The sequence below is a fragment of the Pteropus medius genome, unplaced genomic scaffold (genome assembly GCF_902729225.1).
Source record: "Pteropus medius unplaced genomic scaffold, Ma_sr-lr_union100, whole genome shotgun sequence".
NCBI lineage: Eukaryota > Metazoa > Chordata > Mammalia > Chiroptera > Pteropodidae > Pteropus > Pteropus medius.
The window spans coordinates 384,577-407,324 of record NW_024356336.1 but is presented as its reverse complement, the minus strand read 5'-3'; the positions used below and the strand labels follow the sequence as shown (position 1 = coordinate 407,324).

The window sequence follows — 22,748 nt, the reverse complement described above, 5'->3', positions numbered from 1 at the left end:
TCTCCCAAATCCAACACAAGGATTGTTCAACTTGCAGGAATTTCTTTTCTCTTTCTTTCTTTCTTTCTTTCTTTCTTTCTTTCTTTCTTTCTTTCTTTCTTTCTTTCTTTCTTTCTTTCTTTCTTTCTTTCTTCCTTTCTTTCAAGAGAGGTGAAGGCAATCTGGGGCTTGGAACCTTTGCCTGGGGTGGAGGGAAGCAGGTGTCACCATGGTAACTGCCTTCCCTGTCCTCAGAGGCCCCCCCACCCCCAGGATGCCCAGAGGGACAAGGGGGCAGGAGGAAGAGGCTAAGCCACAATCCCAGGACATTTCCTCCACAGCCCTTCGTGGGTACTGCCCTGAGCCTTGATTTCTCCTTGATGCCCCCATCCCCCAACAAGCATGTTCCATACGGCAAGGCTCTGGATAGAAAGCAGGGACCAGGGAAATATTAGGGAACCGGGGCTACTGCAATAATGGCTCCGGATTTTGCGGGGAGCAGAATCTGGTTGGAAAGAGGATCACAGGACTGTGTTAAAGCTGCATTTGCATTATGTTAAGACCACATCAATCCTCCATATATGAGAATGGACTGTGGGGGGTGGGGACAAATAAAGTCCCACTAAGCCACTCTCTGGTGCCACCATGGGAGTCTAGATTCCTGGGAAGAAGAGTTCTGAGAAGGGACAGTGTATGGACTCATAGGTTTCCCGAGCTGTTGGCACTATGTGACTGGCACATAGCTGGCACTCAATTAACACTGATGTCATAGAGTGTTCAGTGTCAGCAACAGCACGTTTGAATGTCAGCATAATGGATCTTTTCACGTGTTAGCATTATGGACTGTTTGATGTCAATATCTTTGGATGATGTCAGAGAACATTTGAATGTCAACATCATGCAATGTTCAAATGTCAATGGACCGAAAAGCTTGAACGTTCCTCTCACAGGAAGTTGCCATGGACTGTTAGCTCATGAATATCATTTACTTGTAGAATTTGGGAGCCGTAAGGAGTCTTAGGGTTTAGTCCAAAATCTTCATTTGACAGATGTGGAAACTGAAGTCCAGAGAAGTTAAGTGATTTGCCAACAGTTACACAGCAAGAAGGACCCTGAATGTAAGTTTCATCAATGTCACAGTTTTTCTAGGTCAGCCTTCAGAGAACTTGTAATCCCTTCCTCTCCTCCAGACCCTCCTGTCCCAAGTCCCCACCTGTCCCAGTCCCCTGGTGGTGCTGGTCCTTGGTGCTTAGCTCTTGGGGTTATGTTCACGTCCTGGGATTCATAGCAGGATTTCCCAGAATTATCTGGCCTGCTAGCCAGTTAGCCAATGTCCCTAATTAGCCCCAGACATTAGCCAAATCACACTTTCTATCTCCTCATTCCTTTTGATCAACCTGGCTCCGTAGAGGGCTTATTATGTCCAAGGCAGGGTGCTGGGAATGAGGTGAGACTGGAAGTGGGGTATTGAGTGGACAGGAGATTCAGAGGAAGGAGATGGGACCCTCGTTGAGGGCTTATGTTCAGCAAGGCTTCAAGAAGAGGTCGACTCTGAGCAAGGTTTTGAAGAAGCCAAGAGGTTTTCATTAGCATCCTTGAGTAGAGCTGGGATTAGGGGAGGAGCTGGGCCTGGGGATGGGGACGTTTGTCCCAAAATGGGGAGGAGGTCCCAGATGATGGGGGCAGTGATGGTGGTGGCTCATGATGTAGAGCAGTTTATGAAGATCCTTTCACCCATCATACTTCATGTGTCTTCCAGCTTCCTGGTGGCCTGGGACAATCGCCCTGGATCAGTGGCTTTCAAAATGTGCTCCACAGAGCTCTGGGGGTCCCCAGGACCCTTTCGGGTGTCTCGTGAGATCAAAACCATTTTCACAATAATATTAAGACACATTATTTGCCTTTTTACTGTGACATTGATGGTGTAAAAGTAATATGTGAATAAAACTGCTGGCCTCCTAGCATGAGTCATCGCAGCGGCACCAAACTGTCCTAGAGATTGCTACATTCTTTACCTTAAACATTCTCTCGGTTAAAAATTAAAAAGCCGGTTTCACTTAAGCATGACCTTGACGAAAAGTAAAAATTATTAATTTAAAAAATCTTAACCTTTGAGCCCACATTTTTAAATAGTCTGTGTAACAAAATAGGAAATGCACATGTAAGGCCCTCTGCTCTACCATTTATGGCATCAGAAAGGTGCCGTGTGACTGACTTGCGAGCTGAATTAGCCACTTTTTTTATGGAACACCATTTTTACTGGAAATAATGATTGACTGACTGATGATAACCTTTCAGCCTTGGCTATTGGCAGATATTTTCTCTAAAATGAACAAAGTTGCCTGTCAACTGACAGTATTTGTTGCCAATGATCAAATTTGACTTTCCAGCAAAACTCAGAATTTTGGAGAACTTTTATCTGCCACTGTGGGTTTGACAGCTTCCTACTCAAAGACTTTCCTGAAGAGATTGGTAGTAATATTAGTGCATGTGACTTTTTTTGGATGTTGTATAATGAAATATGTCAACATTTGGAAGAGCCGCATAACTCAGTAAACCAATATTTTCCCAGTGACCAGTATGTAATGTTACAAAATGAGTAAAAGATCCATTTAAAGTGCAAAATAGACCGATGAATTTTAAATTAACAGAGTATGAAAGCTAATCGATGTGGTTTCAGGTACCATATTGCAGCTAACCTTTAACAAACTACCGTATGTGGAGTTTTGATTTGGTATCAAAGAAAAGCGTCCATAACGATCTGAGAAAGCAATTAGAATCCTCTTCCTTTTTCTAGCTACACATCTATGCGAGGCCAGATATTCTTCATCTACTTCAATCCAAAGAACGTCACACCGGATCTAATGCATAAGCAGATGTGAGAATCCAGCTGTTCTATTAAGTCAAACATTAAAGAGATTTGCAAAAACAGAAAACAGTGAATGAATCCCCCATTTTATAGATGCAGAAACTGAGGTTCAAAAGGCCTTGGGTCAACTCTCGTTCCATGTCTGGGCCCCAACCCCCCCATCATCTGGTCGCTGACCTCCAAGACTCCACTGGGCAGGAGTCTTGTGTCTCCTGCCCAGGCATCTGGGAGGTAGGGCAGGCACAAAGCCAGCTCCCCAGCCCAGTTCTCATCTTGCTGCCCAGGGTGGGTGGGGCCAGGCCTGGGCAGCTGGCATCTGGCCCCACACCCCTGGGGCTGGCGAGGAGGTGACCAGGGCCGTTTGCAGTAATGGATGGCAGGCGGACGGCGGCCCCGTGAAGGAGTGCGCCGGCCACGGCCCGTAATGCCTCACGAGCCAGCTCTGGCACGGGTAATTTACTGCTGCCGACAATAACATATTTCACTTCCCGTCGCCCCGATGAAGATTAGTTGTGTTTGAAAGTGGCTGAGTACACAGTCAATTCCGCTTAAACGTTTACAGTCAACTGAGCACAGATAATGCCCCCTCAGAACATGTGTCTGGGCCTCCTGCGGCTTGGGGAGGGGCCCGGAGCAGGGTCCCTGCCTGGGAAGGGGCTGCAGCTGTGAGGCGGGAAGGATTCAAGAGCTGGGAGCTGGGTGCTGGGCAGAGATATCTGCCTTCATTCGACCCCACTTTTAAGACTTTTTAAAAATCGTTCATTTAATGAACACCTCCCCAGGATGGCTGAACACATCTGTGTAGCCTCAGGTACAGGGAAAATTCAAAGCCATTATTAGATCCCAGCAACATCCCAAGAAGCAGGTTATAGCTCCAGTTCCTAAAAGAATGGAAACTACGGTTCAGAGAGGCTCAATAGCTTTCCGGATATCACATAGCTTGTATCAGAATACGAATTTGAACCCAGGCCTGACAGAGCCTCTGAGCCTCCAATTGTTTCTGGTGAACTTGATTGTATGAGCCTGAGCCCTTGGGCCGGATTGTCTGTCTGCTCAGTACTGCAATGGCCAAGGGCTCCGAGACAAACTAGATTCATGTACTGTGTTTGGGTTGACCAACAGACTCCAGGACTTTGCCTTGTAAGGACTGGGTCATTTGGGAGGATCCTATGGCAGGGTTGGGTTACCATGAGCCTGATGGAATTTGAGGCTGGAGAGAGTTCCAGAGTCTGGATCAGGGTACAAATGGAGGCCCCAGCCTCAGACCACCAAGCCTTCTCTTCTCAACGTGGGTTTTGACCAGAACCAGAAGGGCCTCACACACATGTGGACACCAGCATGTCGAGCCAAGCTCAGTCCACACCAACTCCCTCAAATGGCCACCCCTTGACCACCCCCTGGTGCCTGGGGGTGCTCACATGGGTGGCAGGTTTGTCCTTGGAAGATGGACCTCAGATAGACTTTGAGAAGGGGACTTCCAGGCTGTTAGAGAATTCTGGGATCCTGGCTTTCCGAGTGTGGTGGGCAGGATAGGCACAAGCTCCTGGAGGGCATGTCCCCTTGGCCTGGGTAGATTCCCCCCTGGGTAGAGTCCTTACCCTACGGAAAGGGGCATGATATGCCAGCAGATGCCGTGGGCACTACATCTATTGGGGGTGACACAATCCAGTTATACTGTGTTTATTCACACTCTAGGACTCCATGTTGTCTGTGTGATGCCATATACCTATGTCTCGTGACACCATCTGGGTGACCTGTGCATGTCTGTGTGACACTATCTGTCCATGTCCTATGTCACTGTCTGAGTGACCTGTGTGTGTCTGTGTGACACCATCTATCTGTGTCTTATGACCTGTTGGGTAACCTTATAGTGTCTGGGTGGTGCTGTCCCTTTAGGGGGCCCGTAACTGTGCATTCTCAGGCTCAAGAGTCTATGCTATGTGACCTTAGAGGTATTACTTAAATTCTCTGAGTGCTGGCAGAATTTGGTGTCCGCTGGACCCATCTCTGCAGCTCCGGCCACTCTGCCCATCCACCTGGCCTTGCCCAGACTCTGAAGCCTCAGATCTGGAATGGGGAGAGCTGCCACAGAGGTCACAGTCCTCGGCCACACAGATCAGGGTACTGGCTACTGGGCATGGCTGGCCTCAGGTTGTCTTGTCATTTCTTCATATAGGGGAGCGGGTCTCACCAACACCTCTCTTTCCTCAGGGGCAGCAGCAGCAGGGCCCTTCATTCCAGGCTAGACCGCATGCCTGTCATTTCGAAGTCTGGTGCCTCCATGGGCTCCTAGAACTCTTCATCTATACACTTATGAGGCTCCTGCAATGATCTGAGCCTGTTTCAGGGAATTCAATCAAGCCCCTGCCCTCGCTGAGCACGCCTTCGAGGGGATGTGCTCAGGCTAGGAGAACCCCCATCCGACCACCCTTGGATGCAGAGCCCCTGCCTAGCCCCACAGCAGAGCTGAAGCTTCCTGTATTGGAGGAATAAGAACTCAGGACAGAATCTGTGATCCTGACTGATGACCCCTTGCAATGTGATTTTAGAAATATTACTTAAATTCTTTGGGCTGAGACCTGGGATGACCTAAGAAAGGGTTTGATGATTTGGAAGGGCAGCAGAACCAGCAGTATGCCCTGAATGGCACCAGGCTCTGCAGTGTTCAGAGAGCTGCTGCTGCATCACCACGGATGATGATGGAAATGGCAACTTCCGTCTATTAGCACAGGCCCCGGGTCAAGCACTTTGTATGCTGTATCTCCTTGGAGGTGGGCTTTTATTTCTTTTATTATGACTTTGCAGATGTGGAAACAGGTTCAGATGGCTTGCTCAAGGCCACACGGCAAGAGACTAACAGAGTAAGGACCAAGTCCGTACTCAGATAACCCCTGCATCCCCTACCGTTGTCTCCAGTATGGATGATCCTCCCTTTTATATATTGGGAAACTGAAGCTCAGAGAGGAAATGTGATGTTTTAGGACCTCTGGACTCCCAAGCCAGTGTTCTCTTCCACTTCTCCTCAATCTCCACCATCCCGAGTGCAAATCACCGAGGCTGGGGTGGGGGAGGGCTGGGCAAGCAAAGAGAGAGAGCCCGTCTGAGACAAAGGGCCACTGTGGCCACACAATGGTGACAACCCAAGTCAGATGTCAGGCAGTGAGCTTTAGGAGCAGCTTGGAGCCCACCTGCAGCCTCCTCCAGACAATGGGGAGCCTGTGTTCCAGGGAGGGGCGCGATAGGCACCCTGTGTTTGGGGGCCTGCCTCTCCCTGCACCACTTTGGGGACAAGAGATGGTCCTGGAAGCCAGTCCCCCACCTAGGAGCAAGGGGAGAGGGGCTGGGTGGGCTTACACATGGTGCTGGTGGGAGAAAGAGAATGGTTAGCCTACCCACATGGTAGAATGTGGTTGATCTCTCTCTCCTGGCCCCAATACTTCACCATAAATGGCCTGTCACCATGCCTAAAAGTGCATAACTAGCTCTTCATTCCCTTGACTTTCGGCAAGCAACTTAAAACATCTCAGAGCCTTGGTTTCTCCATCTATAAAATGGAGGTGATAGAATTTACTGGGCAGAGGTGCTATGAAGATTCGATGAGAGAGACACTTAGAGTGACATAGTAATGACTTGAGATGTGTTAGTTCCTTTTCTGGATGGATGGATGGATGGATGGATGGATGGATGGATGATGGATGGATAGATGGGAAAAAAAAGATGAATGGAAGGATAAATAGATGGATGGATAGATGGATGAATGAGTAAATAGATGAATAGGTGAGATAATAAATGAGTGGAAGGATGAGTGGATGGGTGGATGAATATAAGATGAGGGTCTAGTAGTAGGTAGAAAGAGAAATAGTCAATGGAAAGAGGAATGATGGCTGGCGTAGCCAGAGAAGGCTTCTAGTAGGAGGTAAACTACAGATAAGCAGAGAGGCGGGTGTTGCATGCTTCTCAAGGGCAGGAAGTGTGCATTTCTCAGCTCTGAATCCCCAGCTCCTGGCCTGGGTCCCCACCTAGAACAGCTACTTGTACATCTCCTCTCACTGGATCCTACGTCCGTGCTGATCCGAGCCCCTGGGTGTTCCATCCCTCACCCAATCCTTCTCATGGATGGGGTGAGGACTTCAGTCCTTCTTAGTCCTTGGTGGAGGTGGCAAAGTCAGGAGGCTTGGAGTCAGGTGACTCTGGATCTTAGTTCCAGCTCTACCGCATACTCGCCGTGTGGCTTGAGGCCCATCCCTTCCCCTCTCTGAGACTCAGCTTCCCCTACTGTGTAAACTAGGCATCCTCATCCTGACCTCACACTGGTGCTGAGGGTGGCGAGGGAGATGACAGAGACAGAAGTCCTGGCACGCAGTAAGTGCACAATAATGAGTCCGGCGAAAGTGTGGGGCAGAGGAGAAGCGGGATGGCAGTGAGGGGCTCAGGGCCCAGAGCACCTGCTGGGCCTGACCTGTGGCCTCCTCGTATTCCCCGACTCCCATCCTCTGGCCTCTGAAACCACAAGAGGCCAACAGAACATTTCATAATCTAAAGAGAATGAGTGAGAGACTCTTGAACCACAGCCACCTCTTAATGGAATTACTGAAAAGGGCTTTTTAATTAAAAACAAGAAGTCGGGGACAGGTTCATATCCATAATTCAGGGCCCCAGTGCTGTGGCCGCCCATGGTTTCACTTCCCTCTATTTATGTCTCTCTCCCGGCGTGATCTATATTGTTAAAATCCCACGTGAAAAAAAGGCCCAGCTTTTCAGGTGGAGCCGTAAATATTCACTCTGCCCGATGCAGGTCCCTCTGTCACGGGAGGTTTAGGGGCTCTTAAATGCAGCTTAAGACATCCCAGAGATGACTCATTAAAATTTAGTCTCACCTTTCCGTCTGCTGTGATTAAGGCTCACAGAGCATGGGAGAGACAGCTGGAAGGGGGTCATGGAGTAGAGACAGGTCAGGGGGCCCTAGCTGTGCAATCTGCGCACCTTTCCTTGTGGGGTCTCAGGCACCCCAGCTTGAGAAGGGCTGACAGTGCGGGGCTGGTGGCCCAGAGCTGGCCCTGGCCCTGGGAAGTGGATACTCAGAGCCCTGTGGGCCTGTGGGCAGCTCCCTTTCATTCCTTCCCAGTCTCCTCGTCACAGAGCCAGGGGGTCCTCCTGAACGCCTTCCCTCCTCCCTTCCTCTATCCTCCCTTTTTACCTCTGAATATGCCATGCTCTTTGGAGCCTCTGGGCCTTCTCATCTGCTGTTTCCTCTGCCTGGAATACTTTTTGGCCCTTAAGTTACTTTATTACTTCGCTTCTTCGGGCCTCTGCCTACCTGTTGGTTTCTAGGGAGACCATCCCGGCCTGAGCTGGGTTAGAGGTCCCTCCTCTCTGTGCTTGCCCCGATTGTAGCGATGTCACACTGATCTGTCTTTCTGCCTGCTTGTCAGCCCACCCTCCTGCCACTGCTCATCTGTGGCTTCCTAGAGTTGGGGTACTTTTCTTGCTTTCCATGGAGACCCCAGCTCTGGCAGAGTGCCTGGAACATTGAACAACTTTTGAATAGCATTGGTCTCCGTTGGCAGTTCTCTGCGTTACTTCCTGGCCTATGCTGTGGCCCCGCCTGGCTTTGGTGGGGCGTCTGAGGCTTGTGGACCCCCAGCTGGGCTCTCCCTTCAGCACAGGTTTAGTGTGTGGATCACAGAGACTCTACTCACCAGTGCACACTGTTGTGGTTTTTCTTTGCAACAGTTTTAGTGAGATACGATTCACATACCACATAATTCACACATTTGAAGTGTATCATTCGATGGTTTAGCATATTTAGAGTTTTGTAATACGACCACAATTTTAGAACATTTTTATCATTTCTACCCCCCCCAAAAAAAACTTCCTTCTCATTAGCAGACACCCATGCGCGCACGCGATGCACACACACACACACACACACACACACACACACACACACACACACAGCCCCTAGCAACCACTTATCTTTCTGTCTCTAGATTTGTCTATTCTGGGCATTTTATATGAATGGAATCATATATACTATGTGGTCTTTTGTGTCTGGCTTTTTTCACTTGGCACAATGTTTTCAAAGTTCATCCACATTATAGTGCTTCATTTCTTTTTAAGGCTGAATAATATTCCATTGTATGGATGTACCATATTTTGTTTATCTGTTTTTCAGGTGATGGACCAGGTGATGGACATTTGAGTTGCTTCCACTTTGGGGCTTTTATGAACACTTACGGTGAGCATTCATATACAAGTCACAGTGTAGACATGTTTTCATTCCTCAGCGGGTAGCTACTGGGGAGGGGAATTGCTGGGTCATATGCTTGGGTTTCATGATGGCATTTTGGCAGCTTTCCTGAGGAGTGAGGGAGGGGCCTGTGCTGAGAGATGTTGGGGAAGGGTAGAGGGGATAGTGGGGAGAAGAGCAGTAGTTCTGGGCTACCTGCAATGGCATCTGGGCAAGTTGCCCCACCTCTGAGCCTTGGCCTCCCCATCTGTCAAACAGGAACAACCAAGGCACCTCCCACGGTTGCTGGGTGACCACATGAAATGACAAGGCTGGAGGGAGAGGGCGCCTAAGAACCATTCTCCTTTGCCTGCTGTGGAAAGGAGCCTGGCAATGCTGTGTCAACTGTCAGGTGCTGCTGTTCCTGCCAGCAGAGCATAGAATAGGAAGAGCCAGGCTCCGTGGGGACCGACAACTACGTTGCCCTGGGAGGGAGGAGTCATTAGGGAACCCAGTTCTCAGATGAAGAGGTCACAGAGACAGCTTGGGAAGCAAAGTTTCTTACTGAAGTCACAGAGCCAGCTTGCAGTCTGTCAGATTAAGTCCCTGCCCTCAACCTGCTCCCAGCCTGGCCCTGCCTCCTCCTGGCTACATATGAAATTCAACAAAAAGCCAGGTTGTTTTTGTGGGTGTGAGTCCCCCGAGGGCTGGGACTTTGTTTTATCCCCCAATGTGGCATCAGTGTCCGGAATAGGCCCTGGCACAGAGCGGGCGCTTGGGAATTTTGCTAAAAGGATGCATGACTTGGTAATGTAGTTTTCTCATCTGTGAAATGGGGATAATATCATGTCCCTCAGGCTTGTGAAAGCACAGGACACATGGTCTGAGCTTCTCAGATGGAGTCACCATTTCTCTCTCATTCTCCATGGGGAAGGTGTTGGGGGCAGGTGGGAGACCAGCCCCCACCTGGGTCTGAGTCTCCTGGGAAGTGACAGAGGTGACAGTCACAGTCCATGGCAGTGCCTGCCCTAGCAGACCTTGTGAGGGCACCTGGCATGTGTCCTGTTGCCCCTTCCATCTTCCTAGCCTTGGTGCTGTCAATCAGCCCCTGCACACCTATCCGGGGTCTTGGCCCCACAGCTCTGCCCGTCCAGGAGGCATCACATGAGTGTCTCTTCTGCACAGATGGCCTTGCTCATTTTCCAGCTGACAGGGCCAATTAGTGGTGTCAGGAGGTCCTCTCACCTGTGATTCTGTTATGACAGCCAGATTTTAAAAGTCCAGTTACTGGGTGTCTAGTGCCGCCCCTCACTATTCCAGGATGGTAGAGGAGGGAGGGTGTTTAAAAGGTGGGGGCCATCAGAGGCCTGGCTTAGCGGGGGCCGTGGCTTTTCTCCCCCACTCCCAAGTACTGCTCCACCAGGGAATGGCCCCTGCCCTCGGTGGGCTGGTGGGGAGGGGAGGGATCATGAGGCCAGGCATTCCCAGACACTTGACTTTCCCTGCACCAGCTCACGCAGGCCTCACAGTTGATTGTAGAGCTGAAATTCCCCTTGGGCTGCTAGACCCCATGCTTTGTCAACCTCAATGACAGGTGGAGGCTGTTATTGTGTTGTTATTATTATTGTCAACAACCCCCACAGATGCACTTTGCAAATTGCTGCCCTGATGGAAAAAGTCATGAAGTGGGGGTGAAGGGTCTAGGTCCTGGCCCCTATGTGCTTCAAGTAGCCCTAATGACCTTGGCAAACTCCACCCATCTGGGTCTCGAATCGCCACCCTTATAGTAGCCGAGGTCCGGGCTGGGAGCAGGGCTACCTGCTCTGCCCTTCACAGGCAGGTGACCTGGGGCAGGTGCCAAACACTTGGTGCCTCCAGTTTTTTCATTTGCAAAATGAAAGCAAAATAGTCCTCCCCACCCCTACCCGCCACGGGCTGTAGTGAGGCGCTACGTCAGCATCACACGTGCGAAGTCTGACTCAGAGCACCATGCAGTAAATATTAGCAGATGTTTACTGCAGCATCGAGGCCTGTTGTGGGAGCCCAGGGTAGTGCAGCAGGGAGGGTGTTTGGAGAACTTCTCTGTGGTCCAAGGCAGGGGATTAGCAGGAATGAAACCACAGCAGACCTCCTGGCCTGAGGTAAGGTGGGGCTGGCACTCCTCACCCACGGGACCACCACACAGGTATATGTGTGTGTGTGTGGGGGGTCTGCACATGTCACCCAGGGCCTACGGTTGGAGCAAGCCACCATTCGTGTCATTTTCTAATCTGCCATGAGAAATCAAAGGCTCTGACGGGCCTGTTAGCACCCATTCTCCAGGGATCACTCAGACAATTTCCCCAGCGCTCAGTGACAATGGGCCATAATTAAGGTGTCAGCATATCATTTAGCCCTTTCACTGCAAAACCCAGAGACAAGCTGGGCAATCTTCAGCTTCTTTAATGAGAGATGCACAGAGGGAGTAGGAAGGTGGGAGGTGGAGAGGTACACATGCATGAGAGGGGGTGCACAGGCTCCAGAAACCTTCACTAGCCAAAGAGAACAGACGCATCCAGGAGGCAGGTGGGTATCTGAGCGGTGGAGGTGAGCCAGAGGTGAGATGTCTCGGGAGGCGAAGAGGACCAAGGACAGGCTGGCTCGGTTGCATCAAATGTACCACAGCCCCATGAGCCCTGTCAAAGCCCTCATGAAGTTGCTGGGCCAGTGACTTGTGCGGCCTCGCTCTCCTTCTAGATGAGCTCTTTAAAGACAGGGACCGTGTGTGTCACCTTTGTCTCTGTGTCTCCAGTGCTCCAGCACAGAGCTTGGCAGGGAGTGAGGTTCCATGAATGCTTAAAGGGTACAAGAAAGAAAGAAAGAAAAAAGGGAGGGAAACAGAGAAACAAGCAAGGGAAGAGGTAACCAGAGGCAAATGTTGGATAGTACAGAGAATGGGGTATGAGAATGACACAAGCCTGAGAGAAATGTGCAGAGGAAAAGATGGGTCTGTGTATATATTTTGTAGGTTGAATTGTGTTCTCTCTTCTCCCCTCCCAAGAAAAAGATATGCCAAGTCCTAACCCCCGTTAATGTGACCTTTTTTGGACATAGAGTCTTTGCAGATGTCATCAAGTTAAGATGAGGTCATTAGAGTGGGCCCTAATCCACCCTATGTGTCATTTTAGGAAGAGGAGAAAAGACACGTAGACACATAGAGAAAATGCCATGTGACGGGAGAAGCAGAGATTGGAGTGATGCAACTGCAGGCCAAGGAACGCCATGGATTGCCAACCCCCACCGGAAGCCGGAAAAAGCAAGGGAAGATTCCAGCCAGGGTCTCAGAGGGAAGATGGCTCTGCTGACACCTCAGTTCTGGATTTCTGACCTCCCAAACTGTGAGAGAACACATTTCTGTCGTTTTAAGCCCCCGAGTTTGTGGCGCTTCGTTACAGCAGCCCTAGAAAACTAAGTGTCTCTACACATGTGCATGTGTGAGAGAGAAAGAAGAGAAAGATGAGGAGAGAGAAATGGAAATGCAAAAACACAGTGGGTGTAGTGGGAAATCCGAGGCTTTGGCATGGCCTGGCCTAGCACACTTTCTGTGTTGAGAGAATCTCTTAACAGCAGCACCACGTCTCTATAACCATCACCATCATTATCACCACCATCATGACCACCATCATCACTACCACCACCATCACTGTCATCATGACAGCTATCACCACCGCTACCTGTGTGGGAGGAGCAGCAAAGACAGAGAAGCGCAGAGCCCTGGGGAATGCCTGCATTCAACAGGCCAACAGAAAAGGAGGAGGCTGCACATGCAGAAGACCGAGCTCGAACGTTTGGAGTGGCAGAAGGAGAACGGGAGAGAAGGCATCCCAGAATCAAGGGGAGGAGAGAATTGCAAGGAAGGAGTCAGCACAGCACGTGATGCCCCAGGAAGGCCTGTGAGGTGGGGCTGGTGCACGTCCAGGGTTGGGGAGAACATTCTCAGGGATGGAGGGCCAGAGCAGATTGCAGTGGGCTGAGGAGAGAATGGGAAGTCGAGTGGAGTGAAGGCACCAGGTTGGGAGTTGGAAAGATTCCTCTGGTTACTGGGTGGAAAATGGATGGACAGGACAAGCCTGAACCAGGGAGACTGGGGAGGGGCTGGCGTAGTCCCCTGCTTGGAGGATGGTGGCAGCCCAACCTAGGGCAGAGGCCCAGAGAAGACAGTTTGGGAGTCTCAGAGGAAGAAGCATCGGCCAGGCTGGCCAGCTGGGCAACTCACTCATTGCCACTGCATTAGTTTCGAAGGCTGCCATAACAATGTACCACAAACTGGGTGGCTTCTAGAACAACAGAAATGTGATCTCTCATAGTTCCAGATTTCCAGAAGTCTGAAATCAAGGTGTCAGCAGAGTTGGTTTCTTCTGGAGCTTCCGCGGTCAAAACTAATCTATGCCTTTCTTTTAGTTTCTGGTGGTGGCTCATAATCCAGTGTCCATGGGCATGCATCACTCCTGTCTCATCGCATGGTGTTATCCTGTCTGTGTCTGTGTCCAAATTTCCCCTAGTTTAGGAAGATGCTAGTCACTGGGTTAGCACCTGCTCCAATCCAGTATGACCTCATCTTAACTTGATTATATAAGCAAAGATGCCTTTTTTAAGTACAGTCACATTCATAGGTACCAAGGGTTAGGAATTCACCATATCTTTTGAGGGGGATACAATTTTACCTACTACAGCCATTGTCACGCTGTCTGCCATCTCATTACTAGAGGCATTTCGTAAGCACTCCATTGGCCCCGGAGCTGGCCCAGGCGTGGGGCTCTTAGTCACATGAATCTTATAGTCTGTGACCAAAGCTCATGGTAGAAGCTTTGAGGCATAGGTCTGGGGCTCAGTCGGGCAGGTGAGTGCCTGGGGGCCACATGTTGGGATACTGTCCTCAGAGCCAGACTAGGAAAAGGAGATGGGCTGGGGGAGGGGTCTGCAATGGCAGCCCCCAGCCCTACTCCTCTTTCCCTGGCATTTGGATAGATCCACAGAGGAGCCTGTGACATCTGGAGCCTGTGTAAATGAAGCATAAATTAGCTCTAACAATCACATCTGGAGCAGCCACACTGCAGTCTGTTTCCTGCCGAACCCTGGGTGGGTTTGGGGTGCACAGGAGGGCAGAAGCTCGTCCCACACATGCCCAAAACCCCCAGCATTAGCATCACTGTGTTTAGAAGCTTCTGGTAAAATGTTTGTGCTCATGACACACGGGACATGGGGTTCTTTTCCTAGACGGTAGAATCAAGGTGTTAAGAGATGTGGACGTGGAAGGGACAAGCTTTGAAAGCAGAGGAGCAGGGCTGGGGCAGCTCCTGGGGGTGGAAGAAAGTGAGGACAGGACCAAGTGGCTCAGAGGGTACAGGTAGAGGGGCACGAGCAAGAGCTGGTGTGGCCATAGAGCCAGCTTCACATGCTTCTCCCACCCCCACACCAAGCTGGGAGTCCCAGAGCCAGCCAGGGGGCGGGAAGGAAGCAAGGGGCCATAAATTATCTCATTGCACTTCATCTAATCTTGACCATGACCTTGTAAGTGTGGTTTGTATCATCTCCGTTTTCCAGATGGAGAAACTGAGGGGCCGAGACCTTACCATTAACATATATCTGAGCCAGGAGCCGAACCAAGTGCTTCGCATTCCCCTGTCCCTCCTTGTCTCATGCTGATCAGGAAAGGGTGCCGCACGTGTGTGCACGTGTGTGCATGTGTGTGAGCATATGTATGTAAATAAGTATGCAAAGGCACGCATGCATGCATGTAAGTATGTGAATGCGTGAACATGTGTGTGACCCTGGCGTCAAAGTGTGGGAACCAGGACCTCTTCTTCCTCTCCTAAACCAACCAGCAGGGCTGCCATGGATGGGAGTCACTCAGTATTGAGCGCCTACTGCATGTAGAACCAGCACGTTCACCCTCACCCACTCATGCATTCTATTTAACAGGCCGTTTCTTGAACACCTGCTATATGCCAGACCCCACACCGGGCACTAGGAATATGAGAGGATTGAGACATAGTTCCTGTCTCCAAGGAGCTCAGTGGCCAGCGGGGGAGGCAGCTGTGGAACAGATGAACTTGACGGTGGATGGAAGTCCACATCCTAAGAGATTAAGGTGGCTGCACTGAGAGGTAGGTTTTCTAGATGAGGTGGCCCTTGGGAATTTGCTTCCTGAGCACAGGAACTGTGTCTAGCTGGTTCATGCTCAGTCTCCGCTCCCAGCACAGTGCCAGGCACGCTGCAGTTGCACCATACCTGTTTGCTGAATGACCACCGATTGAAATTCGGGCAGGAAATGGTCATCCTGGGGCTGAGGAACCAGAGGCACAGAGGTGGGGAAGTGCTGAGGTGTTTGGAGGACCAGAAGAAAAAGCATGTCTCTGAGAATCAGACAGGCCTGGGGGAATCCTGGCTCCAGTCTTTATGTGTTTGCTGGGTGAGTCTAAGCAGCTTTCTTAACCTCTCTGATCCTCTGCATTCTCGTTTTCAGAGTAGAGCCTTGATTGATCTATATTTACAGGGTTTTTTTTTTTTTGGAGGATTTTTCCCTTTTGATTATGGAAACTTTTAAATGCATGAAAAAAAATGGAAAGACTAGAATAATGAACTCCCACGAGCCCATCATGTAACCTCAATGCTTATCAACATTTTGCTCTTCCATTTTGAAGATACTTAAAGTAATGATTAAACTCAGTAGATGAATGAGGACAATAGGATAGCGCTGACCAACCTAGGCACACAGGCAATAACAACCCTACCATAACTGCCACCTGGCCAGGGGGAACTGGAAGGAATTGGTTTGAAAAGGCAGAATCCCAGGCCTCCCTCTGGAGATTTTGTTTCGATGGATCTGGCTGGGACCCAGGACTTTGCCTTTTTAGTTCCCAAGCCTATTCTGATATTTTCTGAAGAGTGAGACCCACTGTCTACACTCTGCTGCTTGTAAGGGTGTGAGACACAAGGCTCAGAACCCAGAAGTTTGAAAGCAAGAGAGATCCACCCCCCATCTCTGCCTCCCTGAAGGTGGCTACTTCCCACTTCCAAACTTGATGGGGATTCAAGCTTTTACCTCTGTCTCCTTCTCTCCACCAGGGCTACTGCCAGCAAGTGCAGCTCTGCTGGTAAAGTCTTTATCGGGAATGTCGCCTAATGCATTCATATCAAACAATAGCGCCTCATACATCATCCCTGCCAGAGGCCACCTCCACTAGGACAAGCACAGTCCATTACCCTGACGGGCGCAGGCCGTGTGCAAAACAGATAACGGGGTCTAGGCTGTGAGGGGGTGGGACGTGGGATGGGGAGTTGTCTTGGGCCCCAGAAAGCATTGAGGGGGCCCTGGGCAGCTGCCACCCTGTGGAAGTTGAGACATAGGGCGTCTGAGGTCCCAACCTTACAGGGTAGTAGATAGAATATTGGATGAGAGCCTGGCTCTGCCTCTTCAAGGAAATGACTCAACTTCTCTGTGCCTTGTTTTCCCCATCAGCAAGAGAGAGCTAAGGATAGTGGTACTTGCTTCACATAGAGCTGTTGGGAAGGCTTAAGAAGAGGAAGCCAGTAAAGTGCTGGGCACGATGCCTGGGAAACAGGAAACATTCTATTGGCGAGAGCTACGATTAGTGCTTTATTAGCAGGACGCCGTTCGTACTGGCCTGCCCCTTTCCAGAGACCATCTTCAACAGTCTTCATTACCTCCATGCTCCCGTGGACATGGGGGACGAGTTACCAGCTCTTGACTGCTGGTTCTCCCAGAAGGAAACCCTGAGACAGGGGTTTGAGTACAAGTCTGCAAGTCATTTGTTTGGAAGTGAAGCTCACACCAGCAGGAGAGTAGGGAAATGAAGTGAAGAAGGAGGCAGTCAACAAGAGGAACGTATACCTGCTCGAGACGCTGGGAGCTGGGGTATTTCCTGATCAACTTTTGTCACCGTTGGAGTTGCTCCGGGGGCATGAATTCCTCAGCATTCTAGCTTGGCATGAAGGTGGCAAAACTGGCTTCAGAGAGAGCCCTGGGGCAGAAAAATGTAGGTACTGGTAGCTACAGGATGGACTGATGTGCCCCCAGCTGGTAAGGGTGAGAGTAGATGGGTGGGGCACTGCTATGGGCTGAACTGTGTCCCCCCCAAAACTCATATATTGATGTCAAAACCCCCAGTACCTCAGAATGTGACTGTATTCGGAGACAGATCTTTAAAGAGGTAACTAAGGGGAAATGAGGTTATATGGGTGAGACCTACTTCATTATGACGGGTGTTCTTATAAGAAGGATACAGACATGCCCGGGGAGGGGAGGGAGCCAATGTGAAGATATGGGGAAGAGAAGACTATGGTCTATAAGCCCAAGAAAGAGGCTCCAAAAAAACCCAGACCTGCAAATACCTTCATCTTGGACTTTTAGCTTCCAGAGCTATGAGAAAAAAAGTTTTTGTGGTTGTTCAAGCCACCCAGTCTTTGGTATTTTGTTATGGCAGCCCGAGCAGACTAATATAGGCACTATAGAGTATGTCACACTGGCCACTCCTCCTTTCTCTCATTCCCGGACACTTGCCCTCTTTACTGGCCAAGAATCACAAGGCCAGTCCAAGGGACAATGGACTGTGCTTGTCCCCTGCCCTTGATCCAGCCACTCCAGCCCTCTCTTGGTTCTCCAGGCTTTCCCAGGTCCATCCACCTCAAGATCTTAGCCGTTCGCTCCACCTGGAATGCTGCTACTCCAGTTCTCCCAAGGGCTGGCTTATCATCCTTCATGTCTCTGCACACTGGTCCTCTCCTCATAGAGGTCCTTCCTGACCCCTTCATCACTCTCACACGATCGTGTTTCATTATCTTCTGTGCAACACACTGGCCTTTCTGTATTTGTTTTATTGTCATCTCCTTCCGCTGAAGGCAGGAACTTTGTCTGTCTTGTTCTCTGCTGTGGCCCCAGTGCCCAGAAGGTGCCACATTTCATACTGGGCTTAGCACATTTTGGTGAGTCAGCATGAGTTCTGGAATGGAATCAACCACCCAGGTCCCTATGTGAAAGTTTTGTCTCCCGGGTATATGGTGCTATCACCTGAATTGCACCCTCCCCAGATACCTATGTTGAAACCCTAACTCCCAATATGATGCTATTTGGAGATGGTGCCTTTGGAAGGTAATTAGGTATAGATGAGATCTTGAGGGTGGGATTAATGCTATTATAAGAAGAATCACCAAAGCTGGCTCTCTCTCTTTCTCTATCATGTGAGGACACAGCAAGAAGGAGGCCATTTACAAGCCAGGAAGAGGTCTTTCACCAGGACCTGACCATGCTGGCACCTTGACCTTGGACTTCCAGACTCCAGAACTGTAGAAAAATAAATTTCTGTTCTTCAAGCCACCTAGTCTATGGTATTTTGTTTTGGCAGCCCGAGCTGATGAATGTACACTGTAAGCTCTTGAGAGCATTTCAAAGCAGTTTGCATTTCCTTTTTCTCTTCGGCATAGTACAGGCACATAGTAGGTGCTCAATAAATCATTAAAAAGGAAGAACAAGGTCTGTGCGGGTGTTTGCCTGCATGCTTGGTAGATTTTCCTTGTTTTTCACCTGCTAAGTTTAAAGCTATGGTCATGCTCTTTCCCATCTCCACCTCTTCCAGAAAGGGGTAACCAGGTGGGTACCCAAGGAGTGAGGAAGCAGATCCTCCCACAGTTCAGGACCAGGAAGTACAAGAGGTCATTGGATTCTACCAGAAGCATTAGAGAGAAAGAAATAGGGTAGATGGGCCACTGAAAATGACAAGAAATTCTGCTGATGCTCCTAAAAGAGGTTGGTGATATCTGTGCCCAGCACAAGGGTGGGAAGAGACCTCTGTGCCTGCTAGTTCCCACTGAATCTTCACCCTAGCTCTGGGAAGCAGTCTAGGATGGAGGCCAGAACAGGGACTCTGGAGTTCTGTGTCCTGGATTCAAATCTCAGCCCTGCAACTTACTGGCTGTGTGTCCTTGGGCAAGTTTGTGAAACTCTCTAGGCCTCAGTTCACTTCATCTGTGAAAAGGGATTATGGTAACTCCCTTAGATGGTTGTTGCAAGGACCAAATATAAAACCTGATGGTGTGAGTTTGAATATAAGAGAATCAGTTCCCTGTTGGCTGGCTCCAGTCCTTTGGTTAATATCACATCACATCACATGCGACTTTGTATTGTATGCGACAAAGTATTGAATACTTTGGCCTCACTTTTACATATTATGGCAGGGGTTTTACTGCATATCAAGCATTTACACAATACTATGTAAGCATTAGCTATTATTATCGTTAATCCCATTTTAAAGATGACAAACCCGATGTCAGAGCTGGCAGCTGGCAGAAGCCCAAGGACTGGAGAGGGCGTTTTGGTGCCTCCTAAGGTGTGAGGACAGGGTGGCTTCACAAACCCCTTTCCAGGGGCTGCTGGCAGGTCCCAAGGGACAGCGGCTTCATTACAGGCTCCCACCTCCCAACATCAGCCGACTAGAGCGAAAGGAGACATGATCATAAACCAGTTTTATTAGCTGCCCTGTTGGTAGTTGAGCTGGGCTGGGTCTCTTCCCTCTGAACTCAGAAGCTGAGAGAGTGATGGCTACTGCCCATGCAGCCCCCTGAGCCCCAGAACAATCCAAGTGGACATACCTAGAGCCCTCAGGAATGATGACTGGGTGTGAGGTTGCATAGCAGCCCAGAGAGTCGAGGAGTGGGCCAGGCTAACAGCATGTGATTAAAGACCCTAGTAATTATGTCTGACGGGGGACTCATCCCCGGGGCTGGATAGGAGGGGGACCCCAAAGCCCAGATGTGGCCCGCGATTGGAGGCTGATGGGAGTGGGAGAGCACTCCCTCAGAGCTCCTGAGCAGTGAGTCCTGTGGTTCTAGAAGATGGTGCCATATATCACCCGACACGCCTTTCCGTGGGACCGGCCTGGCTGACAGCAGCCATTTATCTGAATGTCATTGGCAGTAAACTGGTGAGGGGGAGGGTGGTGAGGAAGGAGGGCCAAGGGGGGCCGGGGGGGGTCTCCTTGGGAATTTCCCAGAGGCCAGTCCACAGCCCCAGACTTGGGTGGGAGGGGGGCGGCAGTGACGTAATCTGTATGGGGCGCTGTCCACGGTGCTGAAGCTCACCGGCTCCTTCTTTTTCCCCTGGGGACGAGGAGGATGGGGATCGGGGAGGTCGACGAATTCAGTGCTATCCTGAGAGTCAGATGGGCGCTAGGGGTAGCTCCAGTGGTGAAATACTCTGGCAGGGGAGGGAGGTGATAGTCATATACCTTCGTGGTTAAGAACATGGAATTTGGAGTCATAATTCTGGTGTGTTCATTCATTTAAAGGATATTTATTTATCAAGAACAGTTATTTACCAAGAACAGGTGTCTATCAAATAACCACACAACCTTAAGTAAAAATTTCAACATTAGCTGTGTGACCTTGGGAAAATTTCTTAACCTCTCTGTGCCTTAATGGCCTCATCTGTAAACTGAGGGTAATGACCATAGCCACTTCAGAGGATTGTAGAGGATTAAGTGAGCTAGTGTCATTAGATCGTTTGGAACACTGCCTAGCTTGTGGAAAGTGCTCTGTAAGTCTCAGCTAGGGTTACTATCATTATTAACACTAGGACGTGAACAGGGCACTTTAAGAGGCAATAACAGGAGGAGCCAGTGTAGACAATAGGGACTTAAGGGGCTAAGATATGGAGTTAAATCCTGACTCTGTTGTGGGATTTCGTGTGGTGGATGCAACTAGAGGCACAGCTTCTTCATCTGTAAAATGGGAAAAATAACACCTACCCAGAAGGCATTCATGGTTACGAGGAGGTGAATACTTGAATGCCCATGGGGGCCAGGCAGGCAATGTACAGGAGGCAAGAGGGCTGGGTGGGAACTGTGGGGCTAGGACAATTTGAGCTTCACCGAAAGGGCAGCCACACTCAGCAACCCTGTGGTAAAGGGGGCTCAGGATTGCCTAGTAGTCTGACTTTTCAAGAGAACTCTAACTCCTGATTTTATGTAGGATTTCCCTATTTATAAGTGTTAGAAATTAATTCACGCTTTTAAAAAACAAAATGTGGGTCAAAGAAACCATGTTTATATCCTGAATCTGATCTGTGCAATACTAGTTTGCAGCCTCTGGTGGAAGGTAACACACTTAGTAGCTGCTCAATAAATGAGGTTCATTTTGCTTGGGGAGTTACACTCTGCCCCCAGTCTCCAAAGCCGCTCCCTCATTTGTCTCTAAGCCACCATCTGCCTGCTTAGAGTTGAGACCATCCTAGGCCAGTCTGGGGCTTGAGATCCAGTACCTAGAAACTTCAAGTTCCAGAAAGGGCTGAGTCCTACCCAGATCTAAGCCTCTGGCCATTTTCACTCCTCCTCTGCCCCTATCCTAGGAGGTCCGTCTTGTCAGGAAGGTGCTGCCTGCCTGACTGGGGACCCAGGATCACGAAGCATGCAGGTGGCTGGTGTGGGAGGTGCTTGTCACAGCCCTGTCACCACCATGGCTGCTTCCTTATCTTGTCTGTGGAATTAGGAAACCCTGGGAACCAGGTGACACAACTCCCTGGGGTCTGCACCTGGCTCAAGGAGGGGCGGCTGTGACTCAGAGGTGCCATGAGGCTTAGCTGCTGATACACGCACTGGTAAAATAGGCAGAAAAGTAGTGATAACAGGTCAGAGCTTCATGGGGCCTGGGAGGGCAACCCAACAGTGTTCACTTGGGAAATTGAGGCCCAGAGCGAGGAAGATCATGTAGCAAGCGAGGAAGATCTGTGTTTCTGCTGACTCGCAATTCAATGCTCTTTCTATGACACATTTATTCCTTCCAGATCAAGACACAGAGCAGGGATGCGGGTGACCTTCCATATCTCCCGGATCAATGGAAAAGGCCTGTGCTGGAGTCCTACAAACTGTTCTTATCTTGGTTTTGCCACTTACTGTGTGTCCTCAGGCAAGTCATAGAGACTCTCTAGGCCTCAGTTTCATCATCTGTAAAGTGGAAATAAACTCTCTGCCAAGATTAAATGAGAACTTGTATAAATTGTCCAGTTCATAATGGATGCTTAAAAATTTTTTAAAAGGTACTTACCTCTGGACTCTTTTCAAAAAGGCTTAAAAGTGGCTTACAAATATACACTGTAATGCTAAAGCAGGAAAGCCCTAGATGAGAGGAACAGGATGACAAGGTGGTGGGGTAGGGTCTTGTATGGTTGTAAGCAGTGGGCTGCACATCCGGCTCAGTTTCCTGGTAGCCAAATCAAAAAGAGAAATGTGACACTATGTGACTCCTAGTGTCCATAAGCTGAGAAACTCCAGTTGCTTAGAGAAAAAAAAAAAAAAGCTTTTCTTGGTAATGAAATGTGAACCATTTCTCATGTGATTTTTCGAAAATGGGTCCTGTGGGAAGAAGTGTTAATTCTCTTTCCTTTCCACTCCATCAGCCCCTTCTCTAGCCACTCTTTAAAGTCACCCAAACCTTATAGCTATAGCTGATGGCATAATGGTTAAGAGGCCCAGCCCTGGAGGCAAAACCAGTCTCTACCACTATACTGACTTGAGCTAGAGACCATCCCTCTCTGAGCCTCAGTTTCCTCATCCGTAAAATGGGGGGTTATAATGATAACCACCTTACCGGGTTGTCATGAGGACTGAGGAGGTATCTTCT

General features: G+C 49.7%; 1 long non-coding RNA gene across 1 annotated transcript; it reads left to right on the top strand.

Annotated features, from left to right (window-relative positions):
- Window positions 1–11,304: 11,304 nt before the first annotated feature.
- Window positions 11,305–18,360, top strand: LOC120601913 (uncharacterized). Its single transcript, XR_005652587.1, has 3 exons — window positions 11,305–13,014; window positions 14,661–15,223; window positions 15,302–18,360. It is a non-coding gene; the product is annotated as an uncharacterized LOC120601913 (long non-coding RNA).
- Window positions 18,361–22,748: the final 4,388 nt, after the last annotated feature.